General features: G+C 54.9%; 1 protein-coding gene across 4 annotated transcripts in view; it reads left to right on the forward strand.

Annotated features, from left to right (window-relative positions):
* The first annotated feature begins 13,253 nt into the window (after nt 1-13,253).
* The window catches only part of KCNJ12 (potassium inwardly rectifying channel subfamily J member 12), a 49,032-nt gene continuing 43,552 nt past the window's right edge, over nt 13,254-18,733 (forward strand). For 2 of the 4 annotated variants that reach the window (XM_081116152.1, XM_081116155.1), the window contains exon 1: nt 13,531-13,804. The gene's annotated coding sequence lies outside the window, so the exon portion shown is untranslated. Of the gene's footprint in view, nt 13,446-13,530; nt 13,805-18,733 lie in introns of those variants that run through there. The other 2 variants (XM_081116153.1, XM_081116154.1) reach the window with 2 other exon arrangements.

The following is an 18,733-nucleotide window of genomic DNA, read 5'->3' on the forward strand; positions in this document are numbered from 1 at the left end:
TGGAAAACAGTACTGAGGTTCCTCAAAAAATTAAAAATGGAGCTGCCTTTTGAGCCAATGATCCCACTTCTGGGAATATATCTTAAGAATCCTGAGACACCAATCGGAAAGAATATATGCACCCCTATGTTCATAGCAGCACAGTTTACAATAGCTAAGATCTGGAAACAGCCCAGGTGCCCATCAGTAGATGAGTGGATAAAAAAAGTGGGGGACATTTACACCATGGAATACTACACAGCTGTAAAGAAGAAGGATCTCGTACCCTTTGGGACAGTATGGATGGACCTGGAGAATATTACGCTGAGTGAAATAAGCCAGTCATAGAAAGACAAACATCACATGATCTCGCTTATATGTGGAATCTAAAGAACTTAATAAACTGATGAACAGAATAGATTCAATGACATGGAAGCATAGATCATACTGACGAATGTCAGAGGGATGGAGGAGGGCGGATGGGTGGAGGGGGAGAGAGTAACCAAAGAACTTATATGCATATATGCACAACCCAAGGACATGGACAATGGTGGGGAGAGGGACTGGGGAGGGGGGTGGGACAGAGTGGAATGGGTCATTGGGGAGAAAAAGGGACATTTGTAATATTTTAAACAAAAATAAATAAATGAAAGAGAAAGAAAGAAAGAAGAAGAAAGAAAGAAAGAGAGAAAGAGAGAAAGAAGAAAGAAAGAAAGAAAGAAAGAAAGAAAGAAAGAAAGAAAGAAAGAAAGAAAGAAAGAAGAAAAGAAAGAAAGAAGAAAAGAAAGAAAGAAGAAAAAAGAAGAAAGAAAGAAAGAAAGAAAGAAAGAAAGAAAGAAAGAAAGAAAGAAAGAAAGAAAGAAAGAAAGGAAAGAAAGGAAAGAAAGGAAGAAAGAAAGAAAGAAAGAAAGAAAGAAAGAAAGAAAGAAAGAAAGAAAGAAAGAAAGAAAGAAAGAAAGAAAGAAAACTGAGTCTCAGAGATGCAGAATGACATACTAAGGCCTACAGCTGAGCAGAGGCTGAGACCAGATTTGTACCCAAATTGGCCTAACTTTTGGCACTGCCTTGATCTTCAAGATGGGGTCCTCAACCACATGAGTGGTCACCCTTTGGGGACAGGCAACCTGTCTGGGCATCTCCGAAGCTCCCATCAGCTTGCCTTTGGGGGAGGAGGTCTCTGTGATGATCCCTGGCTCCAATCTGACATTTATGGCTACATTTGGCCCCAGAGAAGTGAAACAGTGAGAGCAGCTCACCCATGATCCTCCACACTACACTGGCACCAGGCAGATCTACCTGTGGGGAAGGGGGTGTGAGAGCAGCTGACATGATTCACTGCAGCCCTGTGATTCCCAGGGCATGTGCTCCAGCTGGCCCCTCAGACCCCAGCCTCACTGCCCTAAGTCTCGGTGCCCAAAGGGAACAATGGGCATCCTAATAACCAGCTGTGTCACTGGGGTGTTAGAAATGTGCAGTGAGATGATGAATGTAAAGTGCTTGATGCCTGGAGCCTATTCATCTTCCACTGATGATGATTCCAATCAGCTCTGACATGTCCTTGCAGGATACCCTGGGCAAGTCTCTTCTCTCTGAACCTCAGTGTTCTCCTCTTCAAATTGAGAAGGGGCACTTACCTTGCAGCTTTTTTTTTTTTTTTTTTTTAATATATCTTTATTGGTTTCAGAGAGAGGAAAGGAGAGGGAGAGAGAGAGAGAAACATCAATGATGAGTCATTGACCAGCTGTCTCCTGCACGCCCCTGACAGGGGATCGGGCCTGCAACCCGGGCATGTGCCCTGACCAGGAATCGAACCCCAATTGCCTGGATCCTAGGTTGATGCTCAACCACTGAGCCATGCCCAGCCGGGCATCTTGCAGCTTTGTTAAGATTCTATTCTTTAAACAAACCCTATTTTTCCAGGCACGCCCTAGGTGTTAGTGGTACAGTGATGAATACAACGGGCAAACATTCCTGCTTTGGGAGGGGCAGGTAACTGAGCAATCTGCACTCCATATTATGTGGGGGCGTGTGACAGGAAAAATAAAGCTGGGGAAGGGACAATGGAGTGGGAAGGGGTGCAACTTTAAACAAAGTATCCAGAAAGGCATATCCCTGAGAAGAGACATTTGACAGAGACCTGAGGTTGGTGAAAAAGTGAGCCATGCAGAGATCTGGGGTAAGAGCAGTGTTGCAGGGGGAGGGCAAGTGCAAAGGCCCTGGAGTGGGCAGGACCTGAGGTGCTGGAGAAATAGCAAGAGGTATCAGAAGGAGGGGATAAGTGGTTCCATCGGAGAGGAGCAGGAGGGCTTGAGGCTGTGGCTGAGGTAGGATGAGCAGATTTTAAGCAGAGGGTTTTCACAAGCCCATAGGCTGTGACGTAAGGGGAAGGAGCTTTCTTTCCAGTACAGCAACCTCTCTACTGGGCCCTTCAGGGGCTCAGCCTTGCCTTCTCCCACCCTCTGCTCTATCCCACCCCTGGTTGCCCTTGTGGAGGCTGCAGGGGCCAGGTTACTGCCCTAGGCAAGGGCTGGCATAAGAACCCAAGAGCTCCTGGGGCCCAGGCTGGAAGACAGCTTGGAACCTGAGACCCCAAACCTGCGCTCCCCGCTCCAAATACAAGAAGGAGACTGCAGATGGGAAACAAGGCATGTGCCAGGGAGTGGAACCAAGGCCACATCACTGCCAATGTCCCCTCTGGAAACTATTTTTTTCATTGGGAAAGTTTGTTGTCCAAGTTTTCCTCGTGAAACCCTTAAGGATGTGCACTGCACAGCCAGGCGTAAACTGAAATTGTTTCAAAAACAAAATGATAAAAGTCCTTTCTCAAACTCCCACTGCCCTCCCCAAATGATGCTGGGGATAGGGGTGTGTCCAAACTCCAGAGCCCAAGACCTGAGGCTGGAAAGGGTCCTCCCTGGGGTAGGGGCATAATGCAGAGGCAGTGCTGGCCTTCCTGCCGCGAGCTATGTGCTGACAGCCCTGAATTCCCCATCACGCTCCCACACTGCACCCATTCTGTGCCTAAGCCCTGGCTTGGCCTGAAGGCCTTGGAGGGATCCTGGGACAATGGTGCCCTGGCTCTGCACTGGCCTTGTGGTTGTGCCTGAACAGGCCTGATCTCTGTACGGGACCCCCTCCACCCACACACACGCAGAGCACAAGCTGCCCAGATCCCCCACTCAGAAGTCCCAGGCCTGCTGCTCAGGGCCAGATGGGTCCTTCTTGCACACCCTTGTGACACATGCTCACTACCTCACAGGGCAGCTATGTTTGGCTTTGAGCTGCTCAGATCTTCATAAAGGTTGTTCTTTTTTCTGCAATAATGTAGACAGGCTGAGCTTTGGGTTCTAAGAAACCTCGGTTCTACCAGCCACCCCCCCAAGTTCCCACCACCAGCTCTGTGTGCTTACTGCTCCCTCTCTGCTCCAATTCTGACTGCAGGGCTTGACCTTTAGGCACCAGAGAACTGGGGGAACTTGAGCCCTGAACCCACTCCTCTGAGAAGAGAGCAGTGGTTAGGAGCATGACTCTGGAGTCAGCTACTTCACAGCTGTGTGGCCTTGGACTTAATGTCTCTGTGACTCGGTTTCCCTCATCTGTAAAATGGCATAATGCTCTAACTGGGAGAATGAAGATCTGAGTGGAGAAGCTGCTTGGGGAATTCAGTGTATTGGTCCCAGGACAAACTAAAACACTCTGAGGTCTTTGCCCCCCAAGAGGCAGAAGGTTCCAGGTCCCAGTGTTCAGCCAAGCTGCCAGCTTTGGGGATTCAAGGAGGGGCTACTTTTTCCATGTGAGAACTTACCCCATCCAAGGGCTCTTTATTGAGGACAATCCTGTACCCTCACCTCCCACTGCTCTTTCTGCCCTCCTTGCTCCCCCCCTCATCTTCTGAGTGCCAGTTTCAAGAGCTGGAGATGGTGAGCTTGCAAGGGCTTCTGCAGTGATCAGAGGCATCCGAAGGCTGACCAGGATGCTGGGAAAGGACCTGCAGCTGCTGGTGAGAGGGTTCTTTGTGCAGACTTGGAAATCGAGACTTCAGGGATGATAGCATGAGGCCTCCCAAGGGCATGAGGGGGGCAGAAGCACTCCCCAACTACAATACCCTGCCTGGTCCTTGGCCAGGTCGCACACATCCCCTTCTTGGTCTGACCCTTCTGAATGTGCAAACAGACATACAAAGGCCCAGAGCGAGGAAGGCCCTATGGACACAGGCTCAGAACTGGATTTGTGAGGTCTTGGCAGGGGGGGACTGGAGGTTAGTGGGTCTAGCACCATCGTGGTGCCATCCCTCAAGTCTTTCCTGTGCCTCAAATTCCTCCTCAAAATCCTAATCTTACATGCATCAAGTAGCACACAAGATTTCAAAGGGGCCAGTTATCATAATAGTTAAAAAGTACATTGTGATAGGTGAAGTATGTTCTTCTTTATGGATGCATTGATGGTAAGGTTGAAGAGCAGGTTTAATCTCAACCGTACTTTTAGGCCAGAAATAAATGCAAATGGCATTTGGAGAGGCCTGCAATCCCCCCACCCCCACCCCAGGAGTGGGGTGTGAACACCTCTGTCACTTTTCTAGGTGATAAAGTTCTAGGCACTGCTGATGATACCAGGGGTTCCTGCCTAATTCACAGTCAAAGGAAGCACTAAATTCCAGCTAGAGGTTAGTAAGAATAGTGATACTTAGCTCTATTCAACTATGTGGACCCTGAGTCCCATCCCAACATCTTCCTGCTCCTGCACTCCCTGCCAGGAAGAGCAAAAGAAGTGATACCAATAATGCCATGCTTGGTACTGAGTGACAAATGGTGACCTCTGGTCTTTAGGGAGGCCTTGCACTGTGCCAGACACTGGGCAATTTTCCCCCCTCATGTGATCCCCACCACAGCTCTGCAAGGCAAACACTAGTGTAGTCCTCATTGGGCAGAAGAAGATAAACTGAGGCACAGAAAGATTAAGTAACTTGCCCAAGGTCACAAAGCTTTTAAGTGCTGGTGCCAAGATTTGAACCCAAGTCTTTCTGACCCCAGATCCTATGCTGTTACCCACCCCCCACACTAGAGTGCCTGGCAGACAAGTGGGGTTTAATAGATGTTTGGCTCATTTGAAGGGTCATTGCTGAATCCTCTTTGTTCACAAAGGGATGTTCCCTGGGGCTGGGCTGGGACCCAGGGGTTTACAATTGATTCTATATTTCCCATCCCTTTCCCTATGCAGGTCAATGGATTTTAAATGGAGCTGATACTAATTGCCCCTGTGCTGTGGATGGGCCAGACTGGAGGGAAGTTTACTCCAGCTCTACGACCAAATTCCTTAACATAGACCAGCACTGCAGCTATGGTGAAGATTTAACTGGGCAGAGATGCAAATAGGGAGGGCACTTGTGAGGGGACAGAGCAGGCAAAGGCATGGTGGGGGGGGAGCCATGCAGGCCCCTCCTGCCAGCAGTCCTCCCAATCCATGGCACAGAGCAAGGCTGTCCCTCAGGAGCTTCTGTGAGATTCAGCTCATTATAGAGTGCTTATTAATCACAGGCAGGATGGGGCTGGGCAGCTCCATAGGGAGTTAGGAGCAGGAAGGAACCTGACCTGGAAAGGAGCAAAGGCGGGGTGTGGGGGAGGGTTGGGGGGAGTTCAGGATGGGCAGTGAGGGCTGGGGCTTTCTGGACCAGTTTCCCAGTCTCCCTCTTCTCTTAGCTTTGGGTTGTTTTAAAAATTAATTAATGTTGGGGACACATGGTTTGAAGATACAGAAGACTTATGGAAAACAGCTCTCCTCCCTCCTGCTCCCCATAACCTCCCAGTTCTCCAGGTAGCCATTTTCTGGTATCTCTTTCCAAAACATTCTACTAAACACACATGGGTGCATGCAGATGCTTATCTCGTTTAAAAAAACTCACAACAGATGGCACCCAGTATCCTCTCTCCTGCCGTGTTTTTCACTATGTCTGAGAGAACTTTCCCTATCAGGGTCATTCAACCAATATTTACTGAGCACCTACTAAGTGTTCTCCAGAGACCAGACTGACCAGACCCCTATTCTCACAAAGTCTGTGTCCTCTCCTCACAGCCGCACTGCTGGGTGGTGCTGGGTGGGCTCACCATCCCCAGGAATGCCCTGCAGATGGCTGCTCTTTTGAAGTGAGAAACTTGGGACATACATCTTGCTGCTACTGTGTGAGCATCTTGAGGGATAAACTCCTAGGTGTGGAACTTCGGGGATAAAGACATCTTTATCTTTTTAACTTGTCCAGCTGCCACAGATTGTGATTGAAAGGTCAGGATTTGGGTTTGAAGCAGGGAGATGACCCAGGCTGGAGGTGGTGCTGATTCAGGTGGAGCAGGAGATATGGGCCAGAGGTGAGATGTGCATGAGAGGCAGAGCAGAGCTGCCACCTTAGTTCTCAAGGAGCCCCCAGTTTGAGGAAAGTCAGAATTAGAGAGGGACAATGACGCTAGAGAGCTGTGATGGGGCAGCCCAGGAGGCAGTAGGTGCCTAGAGGAAGGGTGGGACCCAGTCTGGAGGGGAGAGCATCCAGCCAGGCTTCCAGGAGGAGGCCTCTTCACTGAGCAGCCACTGTGGGCCTGTGGCTGTCCTGGGCCCTTCCCACACACTGCTTCAGGAGATCTGCATCACCCATTCAGGCGTGCAGTGAATAGCCCGAGGGCCTCCAGGTGCTGGGCACTGCCGCAGGAGAGCAGCGTGCCTGTTCTACAACTCCGTGAAACCGAGGCTTGGAGCAGAAAGCAAGAGCCCAGGCCCCAGAAATCCATTCACCTTTCTCCCTGCCCCCGTCCCTGAGAATGTCCCTGGCTATGGGAGCTCCTATAAATAGGAGCTTTCTCCATGACTCCTGGCATGGCCCTCGGCACACCAGAAAGTCTTGCCCACCCCATCACCGGGTTGTCAGGCTTCATTCCACTGACTAAACAACCTGACTTTAAAAAATAAAGTAAGAGGAATTGCTTACTGTACAAACTTCAGAAGCCCAGGCCCGCAGGATGTGCCCACGTGTCACAGAAACCCAAATCACTCCGGTTCCTCACAAGCCGGTAGAAGGCTCCCTTGACTGGGTGTGGGGAGGGCCAAGGTCGGAGTGGGACCCGAGTCCAGGGAACTGAGGAAGCAAGTGTGGGTGTGGCCTGCACACAAAGGTGAATGAAGAAAAAGGAGGGCACACTGCTAATAGTTTCATCTCCAGACTTCACAATTTTTCCTTTGCTAATTTATTGGTAGTTTCTCTTCACATAAATAGGATCATGCCCGAGGCCCTATTCTGCCTCTGGATTCTTTTTTGGCAGGTGGGGAGGGGAGACAGTGCATCTTGGTCAATTAACTCTCCATTGTCAGGCCTTAGGGGTCGACCTCTTTCTGTTTCAGAGGCAGGCCCACTTCAGAGAAGAGAAGACTGAGGCCTGGGACTTCAGCCCTGCCCCCTTGTGAGGAAGGAAGGGGTTGGCCATGGGGCAGATGTTGGGGGCAGAGGCCCCATCCCTAGAGTGATAGCCTCACATGGGGACCTCTGAAGGTGGTCACAGGGAGGGGGCAGGCAGTGCCCACCAGGGCAGAAGGGCCGGGTAATTGGCTGGATTATTTCAGCAGGGAGGCCTCCTTGAGGAAAGCTATTTTTAACTGTGAGAGAGGCTGGAGTGACTTCCGTCCTTCCCTTTATTGCCTTTTATTCTTGTCACCCTGGGACCTGCAGGCCTTGCCCGCCTTCTTGGAAGCTCTGTCCCCAGAGGAAGGGAGAAGGGGAAATGGAAGAAGGAGAAAACTCCTTGGGCTGTGCCACAGCGTTTATCCCCACACAGTTGTGCCAGGCAGCTCTCACCCTGCCTGTTAGAGAGCAGGACAAGGTTTGAGGGATATTTTGGAGTCCTTGCTGGCCTTACTACACCCACCAGTTCCACCAGCAGCCTCCTGAGGGCATGGAGAGAAGTATTAGAACCCATCTAAAAAATCTCAAGTTACAAAAGGGATCGCTTAGGTTGCAAAACTCAAAAGTCCAGAGTAGATCTGAGGGCATCAAAGAAGCATGTCTGGATTCTTGCTTCTCTCAACATTTCAGCTCTGCTCTCCTCTGGGTGGGTCTTATTTTAGGGGGGCTCACCCCATGTAGCGGCAAAGGGGTTCCCAGCAGACCCTGAGAAATAGAGCTCATTTTCCAGCTGATTCAGCCAAAGTCTAGGGCCAGTCCTCATTGGTTGGCTTCAATCACATGCTCATCCCCCAACCAATCATAGTAAAGTTCACAGCCATGCCAGGGTCACTTGCCTACCCCTGGGCCCTGGGAATGGTCCCAACGCCCCAAGTACCAAGTGGTAGAGAATATTGGATACAGATGGTGAGTCCCTAAGGAGCATGGTTCCTCAAAGAAGGACCCAATAATGGGAGGACATGGACCACTGATGCCTGTTAAGCTGTGCAGCCAGGACACAAATCTCCCAATACCCAGGAGAAGCCAGGTCATCTGGAGCCTAGTCTTGGCCTTCAGCCCCATTGCTGCCCATCCTCCTGACAGCTGAAGCTCCAGGGGAGGCAGGGAGGTTGGGCAGAGGCAGTGGAGTGAGTGTCAGAGCCTGCTCATGAGGGAAGGAAGTCATTGGCCAGCACCTGGCTGAGCTAATCAATGCCTGCTTCCTGACTGGTGTGTGTGTGTCGGGGGGGGGGGGGGGGGGGGGGGGCTCAGTGTCCTGTTTCCAAGGCTGCCAGCCATTCCTGAAGTTCTGCTCTCCTCAAATCAATGCCACAGGGTCAGCCTTGGGCCTGCAGGTACCTGGGCCAGGGAGGGGCATGTGGCAAGTGAGCAAGACAGTCACTCTCTTGACCTCTCTGCACCCTCACCCCCTCTATAGCACCCTTCGCCAAGGTTGGGCAGCTCACATCCTCCAAGGCAAACTCTTCCGCTGCAATAGCTCAGACCCATCGTGGTGTCATTTCTTCATCTACCAGCTGGAGCCATTACCATAGCATCCTTCATGGTGAGTCATGCAGTGGGCTTTAGCCTGGAGCCTGGCACAGGCCAAATGTACAATTGGTGTCCACTGTTACCATCACTGTTGTTATTCCTGGGGAAAATGGCATTGAGGGAAGGGACTGGGCTGATAGCAGGACTCCCAGGCCTGGGCTCTGCTCTGCCACTTACTACCTGAGGGATCGGGGGCCTCTCCTTTCCCCTTGACCCTACTGGAATGCAATCCTGAACCTCTTGATTTCTGGCCACGGGCTTTGTGTATCCCACCAGAAATGCATATTCTGGACCAGCCAGGCACAGTTCTCACTGACAGCCTATGGGGGTGGAGGTAAGAGGCAGGGTGAGCCCCAGACCCTGTAGACTTGCCTGAAAGAGCAGCAAGGCTTCTGCTGAGAGCCGACCTGGGACCCCTGGGTCTCTTCCTCATGTGTCCTTGTGTTCCCATTCTGCAGATACTCACTGCAGGCCCACTGTGTGCTGGACCTTGGGCTGTGAACAAGCTGGACAGATTTGTCTGCCTTTATAGAGCTGACATGCCTCAGAGGTGACTAACAGTAAATGAGACACCTCAGAGAGTGACCAGCATGGGAAGCAGTAAAACGGTCCATGAGAGACCCTGGGTGGGCTTCTCTGAGAGGAAGAACAGTTTGGGGAGAGAGTCTAGTGACAGAATTAAGCTGGTGGCATCCGAGGGCCTCAATGACTGGCCAGTATATCTGAAACAGGAAAGCCAAGGGGGCTGGGAGAGATGAGGGCCTGGGCCTTGGAGACTTTGGTTCTCACATCTGCCCTGAGAGTTTGCACTGGGCATGTCGTAAGCCCATTTTCCATTTCAAGGGTCTCCTGACTCAGGAGCTAGGGCTGGGCTGAATTCCAGGGCAGGGGTGGGGGGCATGAGAAATGTGATGGGCTCCTGGGAGGAGGCAACCCTGGAGGCACTCTGATGCTGGGAGGATTCTGAGGCTACAGGTGAACCTGCCCGTGGTGCCAGACAAAGAGACACCAGTGAGGGACTGTCTGGTTTTCACATCTCAGTCAATGATTAATTTATGACCAAAACAAATACATCGGCCTTGTCATATTAAGACATAAATATTACAAAAGCCAGCAGGTTGAGCCTGCTGCCCACTCGGACCAGCAAGCCCCAGCCAGCAGGTGCTCCACCCTATACACTCTATTCCCCGTGGCTCTGTAGCCTTGGAAGCAGCCTTCCTTCTCTGGGCCTTGATTTCCTCAAAAGAAGGAGTGGTTCCAAATGGGCTGAGGGGCTCTTTGGCTTCCCTGCCTGTGGCTCTGAGGATGCCCATGTCAGCAAATGTTTCTTGAATGGCTGCTACGTACCAGGCCCAGGGGAAGAAAGAGAATTTCAGATTAAGGGGAAGCCGAGTGCTGGGCAGAATCAAAGGGGGCTGGGAAGGTATGTTTGTTGCCAGAACTCCTACTGCATGTGGGACACCAAGCACCCTTTCTTTTTCTTTCTAATCCTTACCCAAGGATTGAGGGTACTTTTTCCATTGATTTTTAGAGAGGGAAAGGAGGGGGGAGAAGAGAAAGAGAGAGAGAGGGAGAGGGAGAGAGAGAGAGATGTTGATTGGTTGCCTCCAGCACACACCTTGACCCGGGCCAGGGATTGAACCCGCAATCCAGGTACGTGACCTTGACTGGGAATCGAACTGGAGACCCTCTGGTGCGCAGGCCGACACTCTATCCATTCAGCCACGTTGGCCAGGGCCAAATTCCCTTTCATTTCATTGGCTTCTCCCACGTCACAAGAAGGACAGTGTTATTCTCGTTGTTGCGGCCCCATTTTACAGAGTGGGGCCTCAGAAAAGGTCCCACTTGTCCAGGTCCCCTCCAACCTGGCCCTGCTTGGGGACACCCCCCCTCAACACTAGAGGGGGCAGTGATGCTCCCCTTGGCTGTGGGCCTTGCCTTGGGAGGGCTTCGAGTCCCTTTGTTCCTAGACAGGAAGCCATGGTGCAGATGTGTTAGCTGGTTAGAGAGCCCATCCCTGCCCTTCTGTGCCTCAGTCCCTGCATTTGGAACATGGGCATGCTCCCCGTAGGGAGGCTGGCACCCCACGTGGCTCAGCAAAGGGCCATGCATCCAGGGCCCAAAAGAGCTGCTTGTGTGACGTGATTATGATTGAGAATTGAATTCCAAAGCAAGAGGTGGTCAGGGGGGAGGGTTTCGGAGCCTAAAGGGCAGTGGCCTGGGGAGTCAGGCCTGCACCTCTGCAAGGACATTGTTTGCTCAGTGACTTTGAGTAAGACACTTGCTGTCTCTGTGAAAGGTGTTGGCTAATGACTCTGGGGAAGTTTCTGAGGCCCAGGGAGAAAATCTGGCTTGCTTCCACTGGCCCTCTAGTGAGCAGTAGGGTGAGAGCTCTGTGTGCAGGTGGGGTTTACAGTTGAGAATGCCATAGGCTCACCCCCTTGTCCTAGGAGTTGTTAGAATCCTAGATACAGAGGTGCCCTAGATGTTTCTGTCTTTTCCCCAGCCAAGACCCAGTATCCCCACTGAGGGGATGTAGCTGGCTCCTCTGGGGACCCACGATGTGGCCTCACAGGAGGGGTGTCTTGGAACCCATTCCTTCTGTGGTGAAACTGTGGCCTCCCTGTCCTGGGAAGCAAAGGAGGGGAAGGTGGGGAGCTGTCACTTCCCTCCTTGGTCACTTGGAGAGAGGAGGAAGTTTCCTGAGAGCTTCTGGCCCCCTGGAAGGTTGGTCTCCAAGGAAGAGGAGGAAACGGGACAGTGTGTGCCAGCCGGGGCCTCATGGGGACATCTGGCTGGAATCTCCTGGGACGTCCCTCTCTCCACTGCTGCCCTAGACAGCCATTCCTGGCAAGGGGCAGGGCTCTCCTCCTGGGGACAGACCTGACTCTGAGGCCCAGCTCCACCTTCAACAGCTCTAACAGGCAAGTGATCACCCCTCTCTGTGCCTTAGCTCCTTTACCTATCAAGTAGGGCCAGTGACTCCAGAGGGTCATAGTGACAATAAAATAACTCTAGCAAGGTCCTTAGCACAGAGCCTTGTGTGTGCTGAGTGCTCTTTACCCAGCCAGAGCCATACTAGGTGCTCTGGGTGGACTGCACTCATTCAACCCTTACTCAACTCCAGGAGGTAGGAAATCTCACTCTCCTCACTTGATAATGGGAAAGTGTGGCCTGGACAGCTGAGGTGGCCTGCTTCCTTAGCTGGTCAGTGGAGGCAGTGGGATTCAAACCCTGGATAGCCTGAGGTTGGTGAACTCTCTGAGTGGCCTAAGCCAGGTGGCACCTACCAGCTTCCTGGGACCAGGAGCCTGGGCAGGAGCCTGGGGAAGGTAGGGCTTGCAGGCTGCTTTGTCTGAGCCACCAGCAATCTGGGCGTTGGCCAGAAAGCCATCCTCTTGGTTAGAATCCTGCAGCCAGTCTCCCTGCTGTTCAGACACATAATTATATTTCACATTAAAGGGGCAGCTGGAGGCTGAGGGGGCCTGGGAGTCATTTCAGGCTTGTGCTCTGGGCACAGACCTGCCTCCTTGGCCCAATTCTGTGGCTCCAAGGTTGAGCAAGGGGTCAGACTGGTGATAAAATGGGGTCTCCCTGGGCCAAGGCCCAGCCAGTTAGGTCCCTCTGCCAGGATGAAAGTTCTGGGCCCTGCAAGAGGCTGAGAGATCAGAGGCACAGACAATAGGCCCCAGGAGGCTGGGAGGGCAGGACTCCTGGGGACAGGCTGGGAAAAAAGCCTGAGCCTCCAGAGGCAGGGGTAGCAAAAGAGGAGGGTCACATGGGGGTCACATCTGCAAAACGGGAGAGCAAAGGGAGGAGCACAGAGGAGAAAGCAGGATTTGAGAGAAGCCAAACAGAGCACATGGTGGGAGGGGAGAGATGCTATTAAAGAGGGGGAGATAATATGTGTATGAATGTGCATGCCTGGTGTGCAAGGGGAAAGGATTCCATGGGAGTGTACAAGCCGAAATCTGGGTGCACATGTGCACATGTGCAGATACTACCCTGAATGTGCACGTATGAGTGTGTATGTCCTTGTGCACTTGCAAGCATCATGCATGTCAGCATGCATCGTGCATATGTGGATGAACTTGTGTGCCGGCTGTAGGCAAGATTCCCTCGACTGTGTGTGCGCTCTCCGTGCACCTGTTTGTGCTTGTGTGCTGGAGGACTAGCCTCGGTGTGCGTGTGCACGCGCCCGCGCGCCCCGGCGCGCAAGCGGCTGCTGGTGGGGGCATCCCGGGCGGAGAGGCGCCTGGCCCGGCCGGGCGGGGTGGGCGGCGGCGCGGCGCTGGGGCGCGCCCTCGGTCGAGAGTTGGAGGAGTTGCAGGGCTGTGTTCCGGCGGCCGCGGGCGCGGAGCCGGGCGCGCGCCGTGCCTCAGCCTCCGGCGGCCCCCTCGCCCTCCGTCCCTCCCTCGCCGCGCTCCCCCGGCCTTGCCGCAGCCGCCGTCCCCCTGGGACCCGTAGCCAGGGCGAGGGGCTGCGCGGGTAGTCGCAGGTAGGCGCGGGGCGGGGCGGGGCGCCGGGCGTGGGGAGCGCGCCCGGCCTGCTCGGGATCGGATAGCAGCTGGCGGGGGAGGGGTGCGTCGTCCGCGCGCTCAGCCCGGCCGCGGACGGACTCTCGCCGCGCGGGTCGGAGCGGGAGCCCCCGCGCCCGGGCGCCGTCCCGGGCTCGCCCCCGGCCCATGGCTGAACTGGAGGGACCGGCGCCCCGAAACGACGCGCCCCTCAGCTCGGAGCGCCCCCAGGTGCTGCCCTGAGGCGGCGGCGATGCTGCCCGAGCGGCGGCCGGAGCCAGGCACTGCCGCCCGGAGCCCGGAGGACCCGGAGCGCGCCTCGCCCCGGGCGACGAGCGAGGTGAGTGCGGCCGCCCGGCGCGGGGTCCCAGGCCCGGCTTCGCGCCCGCCGCCGTCTCCGGGCTGGGCGAGCCCCGGCGGGGAGGCGGGGGAGAGCCTTCCTCCGCGCCCGCTGCCCGTCCTCCTCTGGACGCGGGCGCAGCGCCGCCTGCGCGCCCGGCCTCCCGCCGCCCCCCCGCGCCGCCGGGAACTCCGCTGCCCGCTCCCCTCCGTCCCGGGGAGGCCCGGGAAACTTTGAGGCGCTCTCGGCCCCCTGGCGGCCTTGCGCGGGGGCTCGGGAGGCGCCTTCGTGTGCGGACCAGCCCTGCGCCGACCTCCCCGAGGCCGGGAGCGGGGCGGGGGCGGGCGGGCGGCCTCGAAGTGCCCGCGCCCCGGGTCTGCGGGCCTTGGGGCCGCTCCTCTTCCTCACACGGTGCGCCCTGATGGAGTGGAAATATTCTGGAAGTGGTGCTCTCCGCTGGCGAACGAGCCGACCACTCCAGCCACAGCTTTTTGCTCTTAGAAATGGGCCTTGACCGCGGAGGGGACGGCTCAGCGGCCGAGGAGCCCCTGGGAGTCGGGGCCAGGCTCCGGCCGCGCGTGTGCTCCGGGCGGGGCGGGGGCTCTTTGGAAGGCACCTCGGGCGGGGAGCTCCCAGGGGGGTTCGGAAAGGAGCCGAAGCTCAAGGGGGTGTCTGCTGCCTGTTCGGATGGAATGTGCACGGGTCATGTGAATACTTTAGAGCCCGTGTTCAGAATGGGAGGTCACAGAAAAGCGTCTTTGGAGGTGGTCTTCGCTCTAGGAGGTTTTTCTGCCTCTCAGCAGCCTGGACTTGCTGGGACCTGGGCCTACCTGCTCCCCATTTTATAGGGGGCATACCCATCCTGAAGTGCTGTGCTGTCCATGACCATTTCTATTTTCTTGTTGCTCCCTGTGTTCAGGCAGGAGTCCTGGAATAAAGTGCTGCTCTCCAGATCCACATCCCGAAACCCCTGTTTCCAGGTTCTGTCTCCCTGAAGTCAGAGGCACGCCCCTGCAGGTGAAATCAGCAGCCACCTCCTTGAAAGTGTGAACCCAGAGGGCATCAGCCCTCTAGCCCACCCGTACCCCACTCCCCAGGTGCCAAAGAAAGTATGGCTCCTGGCTGCTACCCTTCCCTAGCCCCAGCCTCACCCTGTGCGAGGTTGCTCTAGGCCTTGGACTGCTGCCGTGTGGCCACAGAGGGTCAGGTAGGAGATCCCAGCCTTGGGAGGCTTATAGTGAAAGACTCCCCTCCCCTCCCATCCCCCCATTCTGTGTCCTAAGAGATTCCTCAGCAAAGTCTGCCCATGGCTTTATGGTGGCCCTTCCCCTTCAGCCAGTGGGTCAGAGGCTGTCAGCTCCAAGAGGGGTACCTTGGAAGGGCTCCCACCAGGCAGGGCAAGACCCTGTGGGACAGCAGTGTGCATATCTAGGGGCAAGAAGGGCGTCTCCAGCGTGCTGGACAGCAGGGGAAGTCCTTCCCCTGGTGCATCGCCGAGTGCACACTCAGTGCTGTGTGCTGAAACAGGCCCGGCAGGCATGCGCTGGAAGCTCCTGGCCACTTCTTTGTCGCCCTCCCCAGCCTGAAGGCACTGGTCCTTCTCTTGGGGAAGGGGCGGCGCCTGGGTTTGTCAGGGGTCCCTGGGACCTTGCCCCCCCACTCCCTAGCCTCACCCCTGTAGGGCTTCCGGGTGGCTCAGGTGAGTGCCTGATGGAGGGATATTCAGTGAACTGTGCTGCGGTGGGGAAGAGGTGTCCAGGGAGGGGTGGTCTTACTGAAAGCCATATAGGCTGTCGGGTTTGAGCGGAAGCCTCCACCCACTTCACTGCCGAGCTTCCTGCCCCAGAGCCAGGGTGCCCCTTCCCTCAAGTCTGCTCAAAGCAGGACAAGGTAATATTGGTGGTCCTGTGGCAGTGAAACAGTGACAGCAATGACAGTAGCTGCAGCAACAGGGACGGCATCGCCCTGCAGCCCTGGTACCCGTTCTGCCTGTGGGCAGTTTCCTCTGGCCTGGCCAGGCCTCTGGCAGCATCCTGGGTCATAGTTGGCAGTACTAAGCATGGCACCCGGAGGCCTTGGCACATGTCTTGGGTGAAAGCAACTGCATCATCATTCCGGACAACCTCTGTGGCCCTTGCCCTGTCCCAGGACAAAGGCTGCTGGTGCCTCCTCTCAGGCCACCTGATGTCCACCCTCAGTCCCGCTGTTCTCAGGCCCAGACCGGGCTGAGTCAACCCTCTGAGAGGTGCTGCTGGGTCCCTGCCAGGACTTTGCTGTGACACATGGATACACCTGCCCCTCCACTGGGGCCTGTAACTGGAGCCCTACCATGTGCTGGCAAGGAGGAGGGGCTGGGAGGGAGGCAGCTTGTGGGCAGCAGGAGGGCTGGAGGCTGGGTCAGTCCCTGGGAAGGTGTGGTAGGTGAGGGTCAGTCCCGTGGGACTGCGGCACCAGGGGAGTTGGCAGCTACGAGGAGCCAACAGAAACTGAAGAAGAAAGAAAGCGAGCCAGAAACCGGGTAGTGGGCAGGGCAGAGAGGCTGGAGGTTTCGGAGGAGCCTTGGAGTGGGGTGGGGTGGCTGGGCCAAGGCACGCGGGTTTTCCAGAGGAGCTGGGGACACAGGCAGGACTGGTACCTTTGCTGGTCACTGGCTGAGGGCTCAGCCCTCTGTCAGCTGATTTAATTTCCTAATGGTCTGCTAGTGCAGAGGGTACATTAACTCCATTGTGCTGACAGGAGACTTGAGGCACTGGGAGAGACTGGAACTTCTGCCCCTTGGTCCCAGAGCCCTGGCACTTTCCCAGGGACAGAGCTGTATATTCCCTCATTTCATAGATACCCTGCCAGGTGCATCTGTGTGCCAGGCTGGCTGTGGGGCTGCCAGAATGGCATGGCATCCCCTCCTGACACCCCTTTTCTCAGGGCTGGTCCTACATAGGCCCTGGTGTCTGCCTGCCCTCCTAATCCCCAGGTTGCTGTATCCCTGGGGCCTAGTGAAGGCCTGGCATGCAGTAGGTGCTCAGAAAGTTTGGTGGGTCAGTGTCTGGGCCACAGGTACCCCAGTGGGGCCTTGCTGTGCTGGCATGTGAACAACTGTGGCTGGTTGTGAACTTGGGGTAGAGACCTTGGCACTCTGATGCTCAGCTGGGCCCCAGTGCAATGTCTGGCATACAGAAGGTGCTTGATAAACCATGTTGAATACATGGAACCCGGCCCCTGCCCTCGAGGATCTCAGTGTTTGGGAGGAGACTTCAGGGCAGACAGCTGAGGTGAGTGAAGTCTGGGGTGTGACTGTGGCTGAGTTACTTCTCCTCTTGGACCTTAGTTTATTGTCTGCAAAGTGGGAGTGAAGCCCCAGCTGGGGAGGCTGCCAAGAGCACCCAGGGTAGGAGAGTAGAAATGTGAGCCTTTGTGTGTACCTCTGGGCAAGGAGTCTCAACAGACATGGGGTTGTGGAAAGGGGGCTCCGTGAAGGAGGGGGGGATATGAACATTTGATAAGAGCATTTGTGATGCCAGAGCCTTGGGTATCTGTCATTCCACTCTAGCCTTCCCTTGGACATGTGAGGCCCAGAGAGGGTAGGTGTTTTGCTGCAGCAAAAGAGGGCCTCAGCTGCAGGCCTCCTACTCCTGCTGTGTCCCCTGTACCCCACTTCCTACACACTCCCTACATTTGCCCCCACTGATGTTCCAGAGCTCAGGTCTTTCTGCCTGGCTGCTGAAGTGGAAGCTGCAGGGGCAATGTGAGGCTGAGGGGACCTTGGGGACCCTTGGTCTAGCCACCCAGTTGGCCTTCTGTTCTTTAGCACTGGACACAGTTCCATTGCAGGGCCAGATAGGAGTGGAAGTCCATTTCTTGGTGGCCTCAGGGAACAGGTGTGCTCTGGTTGTCCATTGATGTTGCAGAGTGAGTGGGAGTGGCCTCCTGGATTCTACTGGGGACCACCTCTTCCTGATAGCCTGGACTGAGCTCTCCTACCCCCCTGGGCAGTTGAAGCCTACCCTTCTTCCCCTTACTTGTGGCGTGGGCCTCTGTAGAAGATTCAGGCTAGGGAGCAAAAATTACAGCCTTCAGAGTGACGGCTTTTGTCAGGGCCACCCCAAGCCATGGTTACTTGAGCACTGAATGTGTACTTGATACACACTGAATGCCTTAGTATTGGGACAGCCCTGGGCTCAGGACCCTCCCATGGTTCCCTCTTACTCAGAGTAAAGCCACGTTCTTCACCATGGTCCACAGGGCCCGGCACAGTCTGGTCCTCACCAGCCTCATTTCTACCAGTCTTTCCTTCCCCTCAGGCTACCTGCCTCCCTTCTCACTGTGCCTTCAACACACCAGGCTTGCTTTCGCCCCAGGGCCTTAGCACTTGCTGCTCCCTTCTTTGCCTGGAACACTCTTCCCCAGATTTCCACACAGCCCCTGCCTCACCACTTTCAGGTCTTGCCCAAATGCCACCTCCTCCATGAGTCTTCTCTTGGCTCTCCTGGATAACACCATGGCCTCCCTTTCCCTGCATTCTCTCTCCTGCATTTTTCTTTTCTTTTTTTTAAAAAAATTACTGAATTAATTGGGGTAACATTGGTTAATAAAATTATATAGCTCTCAGGTGTACAACTTTATATCATCTTTATATTGTGTTGTATGTTCACCACCCCGAGTCAAGTCTCCTTCCATCACCGCTTATTTCCCCTTTATCCTCCTCTAACTCCCCCTCCTGCATTTGTCCTGTGTAGAACTTCATGCCATCTGCCACATTATGTTTTATTTGCTTATCTTGTTTACTCTTGTCCCCTCTGAAATGCAAGCTCCTCAAGTGCAGGGTTCTCGGTCTGATATGTTCACAGCTGATGCCCAGTGCTACAGCGGTGCCCATTGTATGTAGGTGCTCAGTAAACATGCGTGGTGCCTGACATGTAGTGAGTGCTTAGT

Source organism: Miniopterus schreibersii (assembly GCF_964146895.1).
Source record: "Miniopterus schreibersii genome assembly, chromosome: 16".
In the NCBI taxonomy this organism is placed as follows: domain Eukaryota; kingdom Metazoa; phylum Chordata; class Mammalia; order Chiroptera; family Miniopteridae; genus Miniopterus; species Miniopterus schreibersii.